The sequence below is a fragment of the Notolepis coatsorum genome, assembly GCF_963971535.1.
Source record: "Notolepis coatsorum genome assembly, chromosome: 17".
In the NCBI taxonomy this organism is placed as follows: Eukaryota; Metazoa; Chordata; class Actinopteri; order Aulopiformes; family Paralepididae; genus Notolepis; species Notolepis coatsorum.
The window spans coordinates 79,802,834-79,824,054 of NC_140181.1; the positions used below are offsets into that span (position 1 = coordinate 79,802,834).

The 21,221-nt window shown below is 43.3% G+C and overlaps 1 protein-coding gene across 1 annotated transcript in view; it reads right to left on the reverse strand.

Annotated features, from left to right (window-relative positions):
* The window catches only part of bgnb (biglycan b), a 66,451-nt gene extending 45,451 nt beyond the window's left edge, over positions 1 to 21,000 (reverse strand). The window contains exon 1 of the mRNA XM_084332615.1: positions 20,476 to 21,000. The gene's annotated coding sequence lies outside the window, so the exon portion shown is untranslated. The remainder of the gene's footprint in view (positions 1 to 20,475) is intronic.
* Positions 21,001 to 21,221: the final 221 nt, after the last annotated feature.

Below are 21,221 nucleotides of genomic sequence, written 5' to 3' on the forward strand. Positions count from 1 at the left end.
GCTCTAAAATATTGTTCTGTAATAAAAAGTTAAGAGAATATTACTCTAATGTTAAATCTTTCTCTATGTTTATATACTATACTGTATATTGAGAGTGCAACCAAATGCATACTTTTGCTGAATGAAGTGTCAGTTAATCTCCATGGGAACCATCATCCTGGCACCTCTGCCTGCCTTGGCAGTGTCTGTGTGGGGGGTGTGAGGCGGCTCAGAGCTAACCGCAGTGCCAGCTGGCGCCAGGAGACTGGTGAACTGGCACGGGCCACGTCAACACTCACCGCTAATCAGCATCATATGGTGCCTGAAACCGAATGCTGATTGAGCGCAAAATCCTTGACAGGGTCCTTCACAGTTGCGTTGCTGTGATCGTATCCGGTTTTGATTGGCAGGTGTTACACGGAATGTTAGCTTGGTTTCAGAAAAGCTGCTACTTCCTCTCCTTAAGCCTCTTCCAGGTCTGAACGGGCACATTCACAATGGACAAACAGCCGTAGAAGCAGGTCCAAATGCACACATTACTGAGATGGATAGACACATACACACACAGAGGATGCAAACACATACACACACAGAGGATGCAAACACATACACACACAGAGGCTGCAAACACATACACACAGAGGATGCAAACACATACACACAGAGCATACACACACACACCAGTTTTATATTCTGCCAGTTGTACAATTGTCAACGCACACACACACACACACACACACACACACACACACACACACACACACACACACACACACACACACACACACACACACACACACACACACACACACACACACACACACACACACACACACACACACTTCCTTGAGTGTGCTAGGCGGGGCCGGTAGGAGAGTTAGGGTGGAGTTAAATGCACCCGCAGCTGTAATTTGGTGACTGCTGTCCCTAAAAAAGGATAAGCTGGGTTTCTTTTTTACTGCTGTGAAGCACTTTGAGCTGCACATTTGGTATGAAAGCTGCTATACAAATAAAGTTATTATTATTATTATTATTATTATTATTATTATTATTATTATTATTATTATTATTATTATTATTATTATTAATAATGTGGTGGTGACTCAACACAGAGACTAGGTCTTAGAAGAGGAACACAGAGACTAGGTCTTAGCAAAGGAACACAGAGACTAGGTCTTAGTAGGGGAACACAGAGACTAGGTCTTAGAAGAGGAACATAGAGACTAGGTCTTAGTAGAGGAACACAGAGACTAGGTCTTAGTAGAGGAACATGGAGACTAGGTCTTAGAAGAGGAACACAGAGACTAGGTCTTAGTAGAGGAACATCGAGACTAGGTCTTAGTAGAGGAACATGGAGACTAGGTCTTAGAAGAGGAACACAGCGACTAGGTCTTAGTAGAGGAACACAGAGACTAGGTCTTAGAAGAGGAACATGGAAACTAGGTCTTAGTAGAGAAACACAGAGACTAGGTCTTAGTAGAGGAACACAGAGACTAGGTCTTAGTAGAGGAACATGGAGACTAGGTCTTAGTAGAGCAACACAGAGACTAGGTCTTAGTAGATGAACACAGAGACTAGGTCTTAGTAGAGGAACATGGAGACTAGGTCTTAGAAGAGGAACATAGAGACTAGGTCTTAGTAGAAGAACATGGAGACTAGGTCTTAGTAGAGGTACATAGAGACTAGGTCTTAGTAGAGGAACACAGATACTAGGTCTTAGTAGAGGAACACAGAGACTAGGTCTTAGTAGAGGAACACAGATACTAGGTCTTAGTAGAGGAACACAGAGACTAGGTCTTAGTAGAGGAACACAGATACTAGGTCTTAGTAGAGGAACACAGAGACTAGGTCTTAGTAGAGGAACACAGATACTAGGTCTTAGTAGAGGAACATAGAGACTAGGTCTTAGTAGAGGAACACATATACTAGGTCTTAGTAGAGGAACACGGAGACTAGGTCTTAGTAGAGGAACACAGAGACTAGGTCTTAGAAGAGGAACATAGAGACTAGGTCTTAGTAGAGGAACACAGAGACTAGGTCTTAGTAGAAGAACATGGAGACTAGGTCTTAGAAGAGGAACACAGAGACTAGGTCATAGTAGAGGAACACATAGACTAGGTCTTAGTAGAGGAACACAGAGACTAGGTCTTAGAAGAGGAACATAGAGACTATGTCTTAGTAGAGGAACACAGAGACTAGGTCTTAGTAGAGGAACACATAGACTAGGTCTTAGTAAAGGAACATGGAGACTAGGTCTTAGTAGAGGAACACAGAGACTAGGTCTTAGTAGAGGAACATGGAGACTAGGTCGTAGTAGAGGAACACAGAGACTAGGTCTTAGTAGAGGAACACAGAGACTAGGTCTTAGTAGAGGAACACAGAGTCTAGGTCTTAGAAGAGGAACACAGAGACTAGGTCTTAGTAGAGGAACATGGAGACTATGTCTTAGTAGAGGAACACAGAGTCTAGGTCTTAGAAGAGGAACACAGAGACTAGGTCTTAGTAGAGGAACATGGAGACTATGTCTTAGTAGAGGAACACAGAGTCTAGGTCTTAGAAGAGGAACACAGAGACTAGGTCTTAGTAGAGGAACACAGAGACTAGGTCTTAGTAGAGGAACACAGAGTCTAGGTCTTAGAAGAGGAACACAGAGACTAGGTCTTAGTAGAGGAACATGGAGACTATGTCTTAGTAGAGGAACACAGAGTCTAGGTCTTAGAAGAGGAACACATAGACTAGGTCTTAGTAGAGGAACATGGAGACTAGGTCTTAGTAGAGGAACATAGAGACTAGGTCTTAGAAGAGGAACACAGAGACTAGGTCTTAGAAGAGGAACATGGAGACTAGGTCTTAGTAGAGGAACATGGAGACTAGGTCTTAGTAGAGGAACACAGAGACTAGGTCTTAGTAGAGGAACACAGAGACTAGGTCTTAGTAGAGGAACACAGAGACTAGGTCTTAGTAGAGGAACATGGAGACTAGGTCTTAGTAGAGGAACATAGAGACTAGGTCTTAGAAGAGGAACACAGAGACTAGGTCTTAGAAGAGGAACATGGAGACTAGGTCTTAGTAGAGGAACACAGAGACTAGGTCTTAGTAGAGGAACACAGAGACTAGGTCTTAGTAGAGGAACATGGAGACTAGGTCTTAGAAGAGGGACACATAGACTAGGTCTTGGTAGAGCAACACAGAGACTAGGTCTTAGTAGAGGAACATGGAGACTAGGTCTTAGAAGAGGAACACATAGACTAGGTATTGGTAGAGCAACACAGAGACTAGGTTTTAGAAGAGGAACATAGAGACTATGTATTAGTAGAGCAACACAGAGACTAGGTCTTAGTAGAGGAACACAGAGACTAGGTCTTAGTAGAGGAACACAGAGACTAGGTCTTAGTAGAGGAACACAGAGACTAGGTCTTAGTATCTGAAAAAAAAAAAAATCTAACCCTAACTAACCTTACTGTCATGCACTTGTCCTAATAAACTAACCTACACTGTAGCACTCAACACTTTGATGAACATTGTTGCTCAGCTGATAGAGTTGTGCCCTTCCTGATGGCTTGTCGTACAGAACATGTAAGTCGCTTTGGATAAAAGCGTCAGCTAAATGACTAAATGTAAATGTAAATGTAGTAGAGGAACACAGAGACTAGGTCTTAGAAGAGGAACACAGAGACTAGGTCTTAGAAGAGGAACATAGACACTAGGTCTTAGTAGAGGAACACAGATACTAGGTCGTAGTAGAGGAACACAGAGACTAGGTCTTAGTAGAGGAACACAGAGACTAGGTCTTAGTAGAGGAACACAGAGTCTAGGTCTTAGAAGAGGAACACAGAGACTAGGTCTTAGTAGAGGAACATGGAGACTATGTCTTAGTAGAGGAACACAGAGTCTAGGTCTTAGAAGAGGAACACAGAGACTAGGTCTTAGTAGAGGAACATGGAGACTATGTCTTAGTAGAGGAACACAGAGTCTAGGTCTTAGAAGAGGAACACATAGACTAGGTCTTAGTAGAGGAACATGGAGACTAGGTCTTAGTAGAGGAACATAGAGACTAGGTCTTAGTAGAGGAACACAGAGACTAGGTCTTAGTAGAGGAACACAGAGACTAGGTCTTAGTAGAGGAACACAGAGTCTAGGTCTTAGAAGAGGAACACAGAGACTAGGTCTTAGTAGAGGAACATGGAGACTATGTCTTAGTAGAGGAACACAGAGTCTAGGTCTTAGAAGAGGAACACATAGACTAGGTCTTAGTAGAGGAACATGGAGACTAGGTCTTAGTAGAGGAACATAGAGACTAGGTCTTAGAAGAGGAACACAGAGACTAGGTCTTAGAAGAGGAACATGGAGACTAGGTCTTAGTAGAGGAACATGGAGACTAGGTCTTAGTAGAGGAACACAGAGACTAGGTCTTAGTAGAGGAACACAGAGACTAGGTCTTAGTAGAGGAACACAGAGACTAGGTCTTAGTAGAGGAACATGGAGTCTAGGTCTTAGTAGAGGAACATGGAGACTAGGTCTTAGTAGAGGAACACAGAGACTAGGTCTTAGTAGAGGAACACAGAGACTAGGTCTTAGTAGAGGAACATGGAGACTAGGTCTTAGAAGAGGGACACATAGACTAGGTCTTGGTAGAGCAACACAGAGACTAGGTCTTAGTAGAGGAACATGGAGACTAGGTCTTAGAAGAGGAACACATAGACTAGGTATTGGTAGAGCAACACAGAGACTAGGGTTTAGAAGAGGAACACAGACACTAGGTCTTAGTAGAGGAACACAGAGACTAGGTCTTAGTAGAGGAACACAGAGACTAGGTCTTAGTAGAGGAACACAGAGACTAGGTCTTAGTATCTGAAAAAAAGAAAAAAAATCTAACCCTAACTAACCTTACTGTCATGCACTTGTCCTAATAAACTAACCTACACTGTAGCACTCAACACTTTGATGAACATTGTTGCTCAGCTGATAGAGTTGTGCCCTTCCTGATGGCTTGTCGTACAGAACATGTAAGTCGCTTTGGATAAAAGCGTCAGCTAAATGACTAAATGTAAATGTAAATGTAGTAGAGGAACACAGAGACTAGGTCTTAGAAGAGGAACACAGAGACTAGGTCTTAGAAGAGGAACATAGACACTAGGTCTTAGTAGAGGAACACAGATACTAGGTCTTAGTAGAGGAACACAGATACTAGGTCTTAGTAGAGGAACATAGAGACTATGTCTTAGAAGAGGAACACAGAGACTATGTCTTAGAAGAGGAACACAGAGACTATGTCTTAGAAGAGGAACATAGAGACTATGTCTTAGAAGAGGAACATAGAGACTAGGTCTTAGTAGAGGAACACAGAGACTAGGTCTTAGTAGAGGAACATAGAGACTATGTCTTAGAAGAGGAACATAGAGACTAGGTCTTAGTAGAGCAACACATAGACTAGGTCTTAGTAGAGGAACACAGAGACTAGGTCTTAGAAGAGGAACACAGAGACTAGGTCTTAGAAGAGGAACATGGAGACTAGGTCTTAGTAGAGGAACATGGAGACTAGGTCTTAGTAGAGGAACACAGAGACTAGGTCTTAGTAGAGGAACACAGAGACTAGGTCTTAGTAGAGGAACACAGAGACTAGGTCTTGGTAGAGGAACATGGAGACTAGGTCTTAGTAGAGGAACATAGAGACTAGGTCTTAGAAGAGGAACACAGAGACTAGGTCTTAGAAGAGGAACATGGAGACTAGGTCTTAGTAGAGGAACACAGAGACTAGGTCTTAGTAGAGGAACACAGAGACTAGGTCTTAATAGAGGAACACAGAGACTAGGTCTTAGTAGAGGAACACAGAGTCTAGGTCTTAGAAGAGGAACACAGAGACTAGGTCTTAGTAGAGGAACATGGAGACTATGTCTTAGTAGAGGAACACAGAGTCTAGGTCTTAGAAGAGGAACACATGGACTAGGTCTTAGTAGAGGAACATGGAGACTAGGTCTTAGTAGAGGAACATAGAGACTAGGTCTTAGAAGAGGAACACAGAGACTAGGTCTTAGAAGAGGAACATGGAGACTAGGTCTTAGTAGAGGAACATGGAGACTAGGTCTTAGTAGAGGAACACAGAAACTAGGTCTTAGTAGAGGAACACAGAGACTAGGTCTTAGTAGAGGAACACAGAGACTAGGTCTTAGTAGAGGAACATGGAGACTAGGTCTTAGTAGAGGAACATAGAGACTAGGTCTTAGAAGAGGAACACAGAGACTAGGTCTTAGAAGAGGAACATGGAGACTAGGTCTTAGTAGAGGAACACAGAGACTAGGTCTTAGTAGAGGAACACAGAGACTAGGTCTTAGTAGAGGAACATGGAGACTAGGTCTTAGAAGAGGGACACATAGACTAGGTCTTGGTAGAGCAACACAGAGACTAGGTCTTAGTAGAGGAACATGGAGACTAGGTCTTAGAAGAGGAACACATAGACTAGGTATTGGTAGAGCAACACAGAGACTAGGGTTTAGAAGAGGAACATAGAGACTATGTCTTAGTAGAGCAACACAGAGACTAGGTCTTAGTAGAGGAACACAGAGACTAGGTCTTAGTAGAGGAACACAGAGACTAGGTCTTAGTAGAGGAACACAGAGACTAGGTCTTAGTATCTGAAAAAAAAAATCTAACCCTAACTAACCTTACTGTCATGCACTTGTCCTAATAAACTAACCTACACTGTAGCACTCAACACTTTGATGAACATTGTTGCTCAGCTGATAGAGTTGTGCCCTTCCTGATGGCTTGTCGTACAGAACATGTAAGTCGCTTTGGATAAAAGCGTCAGCTAAATGACTAAATGTAAATGTAAATGTAGTAGAGGAACACAGAGACTAGGTCTTAGAAGAGGAACACAGAGACTAGGTCTTAGAAGAGGAACATAGACACTAGGTCTTAGTAGAGGAACACAGATACTAGGTCTTAGTAGAGGAACACAGATACTAGGTCTTAGTAGAGGGACATAGAGACTATGTCTTAGAAGAGGAACACAGAGACTATGTCTTAGAAGAGGAACACAGAGACTATGTCTTAGAAGAGGAACATAGAGACTATGTCTTAGAAGAGGAACATAGAGACTAGGTCTTAGTAGAGGAACACAGAGACTAGGTCTTAGTAGAGGAACATAGAGACTATGTCTTAGAAGAGGAACATAGAGACTAGGTCTTAGTAGAGCAACACATAGACTAGGTCTTAGTAGAGGAACACAGAGACTAGGTCTTAGAAGAGGAACACAGAGACTAGGTCTTAGAAGAGGAACATGGAGACTAGGTCTTAGTAGAGGAACATGGAGACTAGGTCTTAGTAGAGGAACACAGAGACTAGGTCTTAGTAGAGGAACACAGAGACTAGGTCTTAGTAGAGGAACACAGAGACTAGGTCTTAGTAGAGGAACACAGAGACTAGGTCTTGGTAGAGGAACATGGAGACTAGGTCTTAGTAGAGGAACATAGAGACTAGGTCTTAGAAGAGGAACACAGAGACTAGGTCTTAGAAGAGGAACATGGAGACTAGGTCTTAGTAGAGGAACACAGAGACTAGGTCTTAGTAGAGGAACACAGAGACTAGGTCTTAGTAGAGGAACATGGAGACTAGGTCTTAGTAGAGGAACATGGAGACTAGGTCTTAGTAGAGGAACATAGAGACTAGGTCTTAGAAGAGGAACACAGAGACTAGGTCTTAGAAGAGGAACATGGAGACTAGGTCTTAGTAGAGGAACATGGAGACTAGGTCTTAGTAGAGGAAAAATAGAGACTAGGTCTTAGTAGAGGAACACAGAGACTAGGTCTTAGTAGAGGAACACAGAGACTAGGTCTTAGTAGAGGAACACAGAGTCTAGGTCTTAGAAGAGGAACACATAGACTAGGTCTTAGTAGAGGAACATGGAGACTATGTCTTAGTAGAGGAACACAGAGTCTAGGTCTTAGAAGAGGAACACAGAGACTAGGTCTTAGTAGAGGAACATGGAGACTAGGTCTTAGTAGAGGAACATAGAGACTATATCTTAGAAGAGGAACACAGAGACTAGGTCTTAGAAGAGGAACATGGAGACTAGGTCTTAGAAGAGGAACATGGAGACTAGGTCTTAGTAGAGGAACACAGAGACTAGGTCTTAGTAGAGGAACACAGAGACTAGGTCTTAGTAGAGGAACATGGAGACTAGGTCTTAGTAGAGGAACATGGAGACTAGGTCTTAGTAGAGGAACACAGAGACTAGGTCTTAGTAGAGGAACACAGAGACTAGGTCTTAGTAGAGGAACACAGAGACTAGGTCTTAGTAGAGGAACATGGAGACTAGGTCTTAGTAGAGGAACATAGAGACTAGGTCTTAGAAGAGGAACACAGAGACTAGGTCTTAGAAGAGGAACATGGATACTAGGTCTTAGTAGAGGAACACAGAGACTAGGTCTTAGTAGAGGAACACAGAGACTAGGTCTTAGTAGAGGAACATGGAGACTAGGTCTTAGAAGAGGAACACATAGACTAGGTCTTGGTAGAGCAACACAGAGACTAGGTCTTAGTAGAGGAACATGGAGACTAGGTCTTAGAAGAGGAACACATAGACTAGGTATTGGTAGAGCAACACAGAAACTAGGTCTTAGTAGAGGAACATGGAGACTAGGTCTTAGTAGAGGAACACAGAGACTAGGTCTTAGTAGAGGAACACAGATACTAGGTCTTAGTAGAGGAACATGGAGACTAGGTCTTAGAAGAGGGACACATAGACTAGGTCTTGGTAGAGCAACACAGAGACTAGGTCTTAGTAGAGGAACATGGAGACTAGGTCTTAGAAGAGGAACACATAGACTAGGTCTTGGTAGAGCAACACAGAGACTAGGTTTTAGAAGAGGAACATAGAGACTATGTCTTAGTAGAGCAACACAGAGACTAGGTCTTAGTAGAGGAACACAGAGACTAGGTCTTAGTAGAGGAACACAGAGACTAGGTCTTAGTATCTGAAAAAAAAAATCTAACCCTAACTAACCTTACTGTCATGCACTTGTCCTAATAAACTAACCTACACTGTAGCACTCAACACTTTGATGAACATTGTTGCTCAGCTGATAGAGTTGTGCCCTTCCTGATGGCTTGTCGTACAGAACATGTAAGTCGCTTTGGATAAAAGCGTCAGCTAAATGACTAAATGTAAATGTAAATGTAATAGAGGAACACAGAGACTAGGTCTTAGAAGAGGAACACAGAGACTAGGTCTTAGAAGAGGAACATAGAGACTAGGTCTTAGTAGAGGAACACAGATACTAGGTCTTAGTAGAGGAACACAGAGACTAGGTCTTAGTAGAGGAACATAGAGACTATGTCTTAGAAGAGGAACACAGAGACTATGTCTTAGAAGAGGAACACAGAGACTATGTCTTAGAAGAGGAACATAGAGACTATGTCTTAGAAGAGGAACATAGAGACTAGGTCTTAGTAGAGGAACACAGAGACTAGGTCTTAGTAGAGGAACATAGAGACTATGTCTTAGAAGAGGAACATAGAGACTAGGTCTTAGTAGAGCAACACATAGACTAGGTCTTAGTAGAGGAACACAGAGACTAGGTCTTAGAAGAGGAACACAGAGACTAGGTCTTAGAAGAGGAACATGGAGACTAGGTCTTAGTAGAGGAACATGGAGACTAGGTCTTAGTAGAGGAACACAGAGACTAGGTCTTAGTAGAGGAACACAGAGACTAGGTCTTAGTAGAGGAACACAGAGACTAGGTCTTGGTAGAGGAACATGGAGACTAGGTCTTAGTAGAGGAACATAGAGACTAGGTCTTAGAAGAGGAACACAGAGACTAGGTCTTAGAAGAGGAACATGGAGACTAGGTCTTAGTAGAGGAACACAGAGACTAGGTCTTAGTAGAGGAACACAGAGACTAGGTCTTAGTAGAGGAACATGGAGACTAGGTCTTAGTAGAGGAACATGGAGACTAGGTCTTAGTAGAGGAACATAGAGACTAGGTCTTAGAAGAGGAACACAGAGACTAGGTCTTAGAAGAGGAACATGGAGACTAGGTCTTAGTAGAGGAACATGGAGACTAGGTCTTAGTAGAGGAACATAGAGACTAGGTCTTAGTAGAGGAACACAGAGACTAGGTCTTAGTAGAGGAACACAGAGACTAGGTCTTAGTAGAGGAACACAGAGTCTAGGTCTTAGTAGAGGAACACAGAGACTAGGTCTTAGTAGAGGAACATGGAGACTAGGTCTTAGTAGAGGAACATAGAGACTAGGTCTTAGAAGAGGAACACAGAGACTAGGTCCTAGAAGAGGAACATGGAGACTAGGTCTTAGTAGAGGAACACAGAGACTAGGTCTTAGTAGAGGAACACAGATACTAGGTCTTAGTAGAGGAACATGGAGACTAGGTCTTAGTAGAGGAACATGGAGACTAGGTCTTAGTAGAGGAACACAGAGACTAGGTCTTAGTAGAGGAACACAGAGACTAGGTCTTAGAAGAGGAACACAGAGACTAGGTCTTAGAAGAGGAACATGGAGACTAGGTCTTAGTAGAGGAACACAGAGACTAGGTCTTAGTAGAGGAACACAGAGACTAGGTCTTAGTAGAGGAACATGGAGACTAGGTCTTAGAAGAGGAACACATAGACTAGGTCTTGGTAGAGCAACACAGAGACTAGGTCTTAGTAGAGGAACATGGAGACTAGGTCTTAGAAGAGGAACACATAGACTAGGTCTTGGTAGAGCAACACAGAGACTAGGTCTTAGAAGAGGAACATAGAGACTATGTCTTAGTAGAGCAACACAGAGACTAGGTCTTAGTAGAGGAACACAGAGACTAGGTCTTAGTAGAGGAATACAGAGACTAGGTCTTAGTATCTAAAAAATAAAAAATAAAAAATCTAACCCTAACTAACCTTACTGTCATGCACTTGTCCTAATAAACTAACCTACACTGTAGCACTCAACACTTTGATGAACATTGTTGCTCAGCTGATAGAGTTGTGCCCTTCCTGATGGCTTGTCGTACAGAACATGTAAGTCGCTTTGGATAAAAGCGTCAGCTAAATGACTAAATGTAAATGTAAATGTAGTAGAGGAACACAGAGACTAGGTCTTAGAAGAGGAACACAGAGACTAGGTCTTAGAAGAGGAACATAGAGACTAGGTCTTAGTAGAGGAACACAGATACTAGGTCTTAGTAGAGGAACACAGAGACTAGGTCTTAGTAGAGGAACATAGAGACTATGTCTTAGAAGAGGAACACAGAGACTATGTCTTAGAAGAGGAACACAGAGACTATGTCTTAGAAGAGGAACATAGAGACTATGTCTTAGAATAGGAACATAGAGACTAGGTCTTAGTAGAGGAACACATAGACTAGGTCTTAGTAGAGGAACATAGAGACTATGTCTTAGAAGAGGAACATAGAGACTAGGTCTTAGTAGAGCAACACATAGACTAGGTCTTAGTAGAGGAACACAGAGACTAGGTCTTAGTAGAGGAACATAGAGACTATGTCTTAGAAGAGGAACATAGAGACTAGGTCTTAGTAGAGGAACACAGAGACTAGGTCTTAGTAGAGGAACACAGAGACTAGGTCTTAGTAGAGGAACACAGAGACTAGGTCTTAGTAGAGGAACACAGAGACTAGGTCTTAGTAGAGGAACACAGAGACTAGGTCTTAGTAGAGGAACACAGAGACTAGGTCTTAGTAGAGGAACACAGAGACTAGGTCTTAGAAGAGGAACACAGAGATTAGGTCTTAGAAGAGGAACATGGAGACTAGGTCTTAGTAGAGGAACATAGAGACTAGGTCTTAGTAGAGGAACATGGAGACTAGGTCTTAGAAGAGGAACATCGAGACTAGGTCTTAGTAGAGGAACACAGAGACTAGGTCTTAGCAGAGGAACATGGAGACTAGGTCTTAGTAGAGGAACATGGAGACTAGGTCTTAGTAGAGGAACATGGAGACTAGGTCTTAGTAGAGGAACATGGAGACTAGGTCTTAGTAGAGGAACACAGAGACCAGGTCTTAGCAGAGGAACATAGAGATTAGAGCAAGAAAAAGGCCAAATAAGCCAACAGCAGATGCATTACCTACAGAGGAGGCCTGTTCCATCTTGACAAGGATATTTGGGATAATTTAGCAGCAGCATTCTGTGGTGGAGTCTTGATCAGAGTCCAGCCAAGAGCTCGCGTTTTTACTTCAACTTCACTCATGTGTAAACTTGATTTGTATGTCTAACCTACATTTCAACACCTGCATGGGCAAAGTAAACTAAATGATTCTACTATTTAGCACTCTGGAGCCATTAACTGAATGATTCTACTGTGTATTTAGCACTCTGGAGCCGTTAACTGAATGATTCTACTGTGTATTTAGCACTCTGGAGCCGTTAACTGAATGATTCTACTACTGTATGTATTTAGCACTCTGGAGCTGTTAACTGGATGATTCTACTACTGTATGTATTTAGCACTCTGGAGCTGTTAACTGGATGAATCTACTATGTATTTAGCACTCTGGAGCTGTTAACTGAATGATTCTACTGTGTATTTAGCACTCTGGAGCTGTTAACTGAATGATTCTACTATGTATGTAGCATTCTGGAGCTGTTAACTGAATGATTCTACTATGTATGTAGCACTCTGGAGCTGTTAACTGAATGATTCTACTATGTATTTAGCACTCTGGAGCTGTTAACTGAATGATTCTACTATGTATTTAGCACTCTGGAGCCGTTAACTGAATGATTCTACTATGTATTTAGCACTCTGGAGCTGTTAACTGAATGATTCTACTATGTATTTAGCACTCTGGAGCCGTTAACTGAATGCAACTCCAGAGAGCTGGGGGTGGATGTCAGGAGGATCACAGGGTTTAACCTGTTAAGCCTTAAGGCAGTGGCGGCCGGTGGGTTTCGCCACTAGGGGGCGCTATACCAAACATTTTGCAAAATGCAAACATGTACAGTACAGTACCACGCAACACTCATTGCCAGACGTGAGCGATTCGACTCACGCTCACGGCAATGAATCGGCTCTTATGAACGAGTCGCTCAGCTACTACAACACACAACCAGTCAAATAAAGTATAGTCTAGACTCTAATTCACAACTTGAAACACAATATATAAATAGAAAAGTTAGAAACAAAACTCGCCCGTCTACAAACACAGGCAGATCTCTCCCTCTCTCTCTCACACACAGCGCGACGTGGAATCGATTCGTTACACAATCAGACCTATTATATACCAAGAATAACTTCAGTATGAGTACAGGGCTGTACACATATTTTGCATATTGTTAAACGAGCCAAGGCTAGCTATTAAACTATCGATATGAATCGAAAATCTGGGACCCTGATGTAAACAAGACAAACGTCTTTCTCTGGTCTGCATCCCCTTAACAATTGTGTGTATTGAGCCGTACTGTATTGTACCCATTCTGCAATCTGTTAATAAAGTTCTCATTCATTCATTCATTCATTCATTCAAACATAGACGATATTGAACAAGCCATAATCCACGTATTTTCAATCTGAGAGAGCTGCAGTAGTTAAATCAATGAGCCATCGAGATAGTCAGTGTGGTAAGTAACGTTATTATTGAATCCAAGATTGATACAGATACAGAGAGAGAGAGAGAGAGAGAGAGACTCACTGTTTAGTTGAACGTCCAGGGCCAAGTTAGCAGTTAGCCAAGTGTTAGCTCAGCTGAGCTCGTTGCCACAACACTCAACAAGTACATTCCTTTGTCCATTTCCGCTCGAACAGACTGCAAAACTACCTGGCGTTCTATCGCCATGCTCTAAGACAAACTCTAACCTTAACCAACTTTGAAAGAGTGCCTAAGCTTAAGAACTTGCAGTCACGGCACGGCACGCTCTAAGACAAACAGCTGCATGCATCTCACAACAACACAACTATCTCAACCAAGCTAGAAGCTAGAAATTGGATTCGGCCAATCAGAGATCGTCTCTGTGAAATTCTGCCATGGAAAGAAATACTGGCGTCGGCCAATCAGAGAGCGTCTCCGCGAAATGCGGCTATGGAAAATCCTTCACGGAAGTTCACGCTGCTGGCTAGACCGCTTCAAATCGCGCTCGGATTCCAACATAATAGTCATATTTCAACGCACAACGCCGTATGCACTGATTGGCTGTGACGGAGACAGCGATCAAACTGTGACGCGCACGCAGAGCGCTATCGCGTATTGCCCCCGAGAAATACGAAAAAATTAAAAAAATTAAAAAAACGTGATGTCACTTCCTGCTCTGGAAAACGGTGTTTTTTTAATTTAGATAATAACGTTATATTGTGCATTGGAAATACAAACATACTTAAAATGAGTAAATATTATTAATTTTAAACATGTTTATATTATTTATAGGGCTATAAAACACAAAAACGAAAAAGTTTTATTCTCTTCTTCTCTGATTTAACAGCAGCTGGCCAGCAGGTGGGTCGGCGCCCTAGCGCCCCTAGTGGTAGAGCCGCCACTGCCTTAAGGTCCCCCAATAAAACCCTGTGCAAAGATTTTGGGGCACGCCTCACATATCGGCATGTAACTGGAGAACCGCTGAATGGATTTTGTCACCTGAAAGGGCAATCGACAGGCAACAAATAGGGCTTTAATTATATCAATATATTGTATTAAAAGAAATGCACACCAGAGCCACTAGAGGTCGGCAAAGAATCGTCCACATGTGGGCCCTTGGATGTTAAGAGGTTAATGTTTAGCCAAGAGTAAAGACCATAACCCTATTGTTGTGAAGGGCCAGATTAAACCGAATATATATATTTATTTATATATATATATTTAATTGTATTTGTATATTCTCTAATATTCCCTGATATCCCTTGTATATTCCTTGTACAATATGCATTGAATATCCATTCTAGCCTACTGAACATCCCATAATAGTCTCCATTCTACTATTGGTCGAGACCTTGGTGCCAGGCTGCCATACCCCTCAGACCCAGTTCAAACGTACCGCTCGACATGTACGAACAAGTCCTAGTTCCGCGTAGGAATTTGGCTACCGCACCACTAATGGGACTATTTGTTCATAGTGCGTATATATACTGCGCTACTAAAGTAGGACTTTCTTTTCAGTCCAGTTTCTTACCCTCCAATAGAGTCACAGACGTAAAGCCTCCCCGCGATGCCACGTGTGGGAGTAAGGCCAAGTTCGGCCTACCATCGGTATTGAGACATCGTGTATATTAATATTTGAATAGTCATATTTGGCACTATATCGTCGAGTTGGACGTAGTCTATTAAGCTAATAATAGTCTGTTAATATATAGTGCTTCGTGCGGTGAGAATACTACCGTAGTCAGTACCCCATCGTTTCGGGCAGAGAACTGGCTGCTTACCCAGGGTGGTTGACCCTATGTGAAGCTGCACCCGAGGAGCCCCAGAGCCGACGAGCGAGTGGACCTGTATACCGGATTATTCTACCGACGACAGCCCGCCTTCCCAGGCACGGATTATGCTTTGGATACTTTGATTATTCTATGGATAAAGACCCCCGACACTACCGTGTGTTGGAACCCCCCCCCCTGGAGAGGACACAAGGTGAGGAGACGCTCTGCAAGACGAGGTCTCTCCACATCTCTCCCCCGTGGACCGGAGAGAGCCGGCCCACAAAGAGTCCACCTGCTTTCATCTGTGGTCCAAGGATCGCCGGCGCATTGAACGGCACTACAGTGGGTTCTCCTGGGATACCCTTGGCCGGACGAGGCAGCTGGATTCTACCCCCCCCCCCCTCCTACTCCTGTCGGCTTACAAGCGACCGGATTAACCCCCTCTAGTGTATCCAGCCTATAATCATTAAAGTATCATTGCTGTTATTCCTTAACTATTCCAGGTCGTATATTTACCACCTGCGCCTTCAGAGATTGGACATTATCTATTGATATACCGACGAATACTCCTTGCCATAAAAGTGCATACTATTTCAATTCATAAATGTAATTAAGTGATTAAGTGCTTATTCTACACACCATCGCTGTGTAGGAAATAAAGACCTGTTTCTAATTCGTACATTTGTGTTGGATCCGTTTCATCTACGTGAGAGTGTTCATGATAATATATTTATGCCGTGTACTGGGTGGCCGAATATTAAGTACAAAGGTAGTGGTAGTAAGTATCATATCTAGTAATACAGTCAGGGAATTGTACCCCTCAGTTACACCTATCAAAAACAGTAGTCAAAGTGTATATTTTCATTTTTACCGATGTTTTATACGATTTATCGGAAATACGAATTTATCGGAAAATGCTAATTATCGTAAAAACTGCAAGGAAATGACTAAATCCAGATTCAACCCTGCCATTGGAAAGAGGAGCATTTTCCCTATCCATAGATGTATGATTTGGCCATAATAAGGTCAAGGTCAAGTTCAAGGTCAAATATGAATTTATAATTAAAATCGATTATCATTAATTACTGTATCTACAAATCCTTCTGTTTAATCATCTTCCCTTTATTCATTTGCTTAGATTTTTTGTACACATGATCTCAATAAGGTGGTGAATGAGCTCAGTGAGCATTTTCTCGTACCCCGCAGATTTAACATGGTATTATTCACCATCAAAGATGCAAAAATAAATCATAATTTATATTCTCCTTTTCTTCATTACAATTTACTCAGCCTAGTAACAGACACAATATTTCTGACACTGGAAATACATACCCCCAGGTCCCTAGATGTTCCTAGATACCAAGAACATGCAAATCGACCTTGCAGAAGTGGAGCAATTACATTTACATTTACATTTAGTCATTTAGCTGACGCTTTTATCCAAAGCGACTTACAAGTTCTGTACGACAAGCCATCAGGAAGAGCACAACTCTATCAGCTGAGTAACAATGTTCATCAAAGTGTTGAGTGCTACAGTGTAGGTTAGTTTATTAGGACAAGTGCATGACAGTATGGTTAGTTAGGGTTAGATTTTTTTTTTTTTTTTTTTTTTTTTTAAATTCAGATAATGGTTGAAGAAGTGCGTCTTTAGTCGACGGCGAAAGATTGGACGTGTTTCGGCTGTCCTAACTGGGGTGGGTAGTTCATTCCACCATTGTGGGGCAAGGACTGAGAATAGGCGACTTCTCTTTGATGACCCTCCCGGAGCTTGGATAGGAGTAGGTCTGAGGCGGCCAGAAGATGCAGAGCGTAGGGGTCTTGAGGGTGTGTAGTTAGAGACCATTGACCGGAGGTAGGCGGGAGCAGTTCCCTTTGCCGCACGGTATGCTAGGTCGAGGGCCTTGAAGCGGATTCGTGCAGCAATGGGGAGCCAGTGCAGGTCCCTAAGAAGTGGGGTGACATGGGCCGACTTCGGTAGGTTTGAGATCAGGCGGGCCGCTGCGTTCTGAATGAGTTGAAGAGGCTTAGTGGCAGTGGCCGGGAGGCCAGCGAGCAGTGCGTTGCAGTAGTCGAGGCGGGAGATGACTGTTGATTGGACGAGGAGTTGGGTGGCTTCTTTTGTCAGGAAGGGGCGTATCCTTCTGACGTTGCTCAGGAGGAATCGGCAGGTTCTGGTTGTCGCTGCGATGTGAGCAGAGAAGTTCAACTGGTCGTCGAGGACAACACCAAGGTTCTTGGCGGTCGGGGACGCGGTCACAGCTGCATTCTCGACTGTGATGGAAAGGTCGGTCAGGGGGGAGGATTTGGCCGGCAGGTGGAGCAATCTTCCATTTACTTAGGCATGTACCTTTAGGCGAAATATTCCTACAGCTTAACAGCAAGACCTGTCTTTGGAAGGCCTCCCGGAGACTCCTCCATCCCCCAAGCACAGCACCCCTGACAGCAGCAGCACCACCACCCACGAACACCGAGCCCTCCACCACCCCAGCCACCAGCCCACTACCCCCGGAGACAGCAGCATGCCCCCTCCCCCATTTAGTCCTGAACTAGTGAAACAGAAAGCCACACAGAGGGAGAAGTACAGATGGATGGACAGGGACAAAATAAGATGGACAGACAAGGCCTAAGGAGCCAAGCAAAGAGAGAGAGAGAGAGGGAGAGAGGGAGAGAGAAGGGTGCAAGAGAGAGAGAGAGAGACAGACTCCTGAGCCACTGTCCTTACCTCCATCTCGAAAGTCATGGAAAAAATAGTATACGAACAGGTCGAAAAGTACATCGTGGAAAAAAATCTAATCTACGAATTCCAATCTGGCTTCAGAACATCCCACTCCACTGACACATGCCTTCTCTATTTAAACAACCACATCAAACAAGAGGTGGACGCGGGCAAATACTGCGGCATGGTCATGCTGGACCTACAAAAGGCCTTCGACACTGTCAATCACACCATTCTGATTGACAAGCTAAAAGCAATTGGTTTTGATAGTCTATCAGTGAGCTGGATGCAATCCTACGTGGAGGGGAGAGAACAGATGGTGGAGGTAAACGGTACCCTATCCCCCCCCCCCCTCCCAGTGAGCTGTGGTGTTCCACAAGGAAGCATACTAGGACCGCTACTGTTCCTAATTGATGCAAATGACAGGCTAATCTTTCCTGTGACAAAATGGCATCCAATGTAATAAAAAAAGTCAACCAACGAACTTGATTCTTGTACCGAATCTCCTCTCTGGTAAACAAGAATACCCTGAAGACTCTGGCAGGAGCACTCATTCAAGGGTACTACGACTATGCTTGCACCTCATGGTACCAAAGCACCTCAAAGGCGCTAAAAACTAAATTACAAACATCTCAAAACAAACTGGTCAGACTACTGCTTGACCTTACTCCTAGAACCCACCTCACCCCTGCCCACTTTGACAACCTAGGAGGGCTTAGAGTAGACGACAGAGTACAGCAACTGGCAATGGGCCTGGTCTACAAGATACACTACACGACCAAGGTACCCATGTACATGTCAAAATACTTCCCAAAGGTCAGTGAATACCACGATCACAAGACCAGAGGGAGCTCCACAAATCATGTTAAACCCAGATTCGGCTCAAACAAGGGACTAAACACGTTTCGCAATTATGCCACATCAATGTGGAACGCCCTACCCAAAGCTGTAAAGGAATGTGAATCACTACCCACTTTCAAATCCACTCTCAAAGAACATCTACGGGAGACTGCAATTCGAAACTGGCTCCTGTAAATGTCCTAACCCAACCCCCTCCAATGTACAGTAAATTACCAAGTATGGTTTTGTCAATATTCCAATGTACAGTTTTGCTTGTACAGTGGGAGGGGGAAAGAGCGCAAGAGAGAGAGACAGAGGGTGGGAGGGGAGAGCACAAGAGAGAGAGACAGAGGGAGGAGAGCGCAAGAGAGAGACAGATTTAGATGTACAGTTTAAGTTTACAGTAGGCTGCTGTGTTTCCTTTAGAGTGACTCACAGTTAAGTACACTGGTATATATTGAATTCCTGTGTGGTTCATACTTAGCCTAGTATAGTTAACCATTGCTGGACATTAGGTCATCAACACTAGGTCGTCAACACCAGACAGAATGAGGCCAGAGAGGGAAAGAAGGGCTTGCTGCATATACATGTTAATGCAGACACTATAGGTGTGTGAGTGAGTGAGTGTGTGTGTGTGTGTGTGTGTGTGTGTGTGTGTGTGTGTGTGTGTGTGTGTGTGTGTGTGTGTGTGTGTGTGTGTGTGTGTGTGTGTGTGTGTGTGTGTGTGTGTGTGTGTGTGTGTGTGTGTGTGTGTGTGTGTGTGTGTGTGTGTGTGTGTGTGTGTGTGTGTGTGTGTGTGTGTGTGGAAGAGAAAGATGAATAGATAAGGAAAATAGATGTGGATGGAGAGAGAGAGGGAGTGAGAGAGAGAGATAGAGAGAGTCCCTGCCAAATAAAAATGTTCATGTCTTTATTCTTTAATTTTCAAATTAGAAATGTGTAACGACATAGGCTACAATTTGTGTGAATTTAAGGGCAGCATGCCTGTGTTCCAGAATTGGACTTGATTGTAATGTTTGAGTATAATTATTATCCCAAAATAATGATGCCTGTAGGACATCAAAGTAAAGGCTATACTTTGCTGCACATTAAATTTGGAATTGGAAGAGAAAATACCCGTGAAATCGGGATAAATAGTTAGTGGGACAACCACTGGTACTTTAATTAACTGCCCGATGCTCTTAGAGCAGCTTTTAGAACTCCATTGCGCCATCTGGTGTTCATTGGGGGTAAGGGCTCAGGGCTGCGCTTTTTGGCATCGAGAGCATCGGATGGATACGCGCATCAAATGGTGCAACAGGTATAAGCAAAAAGTACATCAAACTAGGCTGTAACATGCGATGTAATTAATGACCCTTCAATTGGAAAACCTGTACGTAAACAACAACTTCATCAAGCAGGCTTAAGTGCTTGTATGAAGATGAAGACGTACAAAAACCTTAATTTAATATAAAATATCCAAATTAATAACACCAACAATTTTGATAGAAAAACAGTGTTGGTAAAGTCATTCTATGTTAACTACATGTAGAGATAAACATTTTCTGTTGTAAGCAGCCCAATGAGAAAATAGCTTCATATTACCTACCTTTAGAAATTAAATATGAATTCCAAATTCCCCAAACTTGGTTAAAGTGTGCTTTCTTCTTCTTCTTTCAGAGTCAGATTATCCTCGAGATGAAAGTGTTCGATATTTTCATCACATTCATGGGTAGTTTAGTATTTCCCCCCGGAGTCTAACATCCAGCTTCCAAATCCTGCAGCAGTGTGTGTGACTGTGTGTGTGTGACTGTGTGTGTGTGTGTGACTGTGTGTGTGTGTGTGTGTGTGTGTGTGTGTGTGTGTGTGTGTGTGTGTGTGTGTGTGTGTGTGTGTGTGTGTGTGTGTGTGTGTGTGTGTGTGTGTGTGTGTGTGTGTGTGTGTGTGTGTGTGTGTGTGTGTGTGTGTGTGACTGTGTGTGACTGTGTGTGTGTGTGTGTGTGTGTGTGTGTGTGTGTGTGTGTGTGTGTGTGTGTGTGTGTGTGTGTGTGTGTGTGTGTGTGTGTGTGTGTGTGTGTGTGTGTGTGTGTGTGTGTGTGTATGTGTGTGTGTGTGTGGAGCTGCCAACCGTTTCAGGACACTCTGCTCGCTCCACTCCAAACCAAGCAAACGACTGAGCGCTGGGGGGGTCGAAAAGTTAGCTTCTCCCCCTTCTTTATTCATATAGGGGAGGGAAGGAGGGAGAGAGGATGTGTGCGTGTGTGTGTGCGTGTGTGCGTGCGCGTGTGTGTGTGTGTGTGTGTGTGTGTGTGTGTGTGTGTGTGTGTGTGTGTGTGTGTGTGTGTGTGTGTGTGT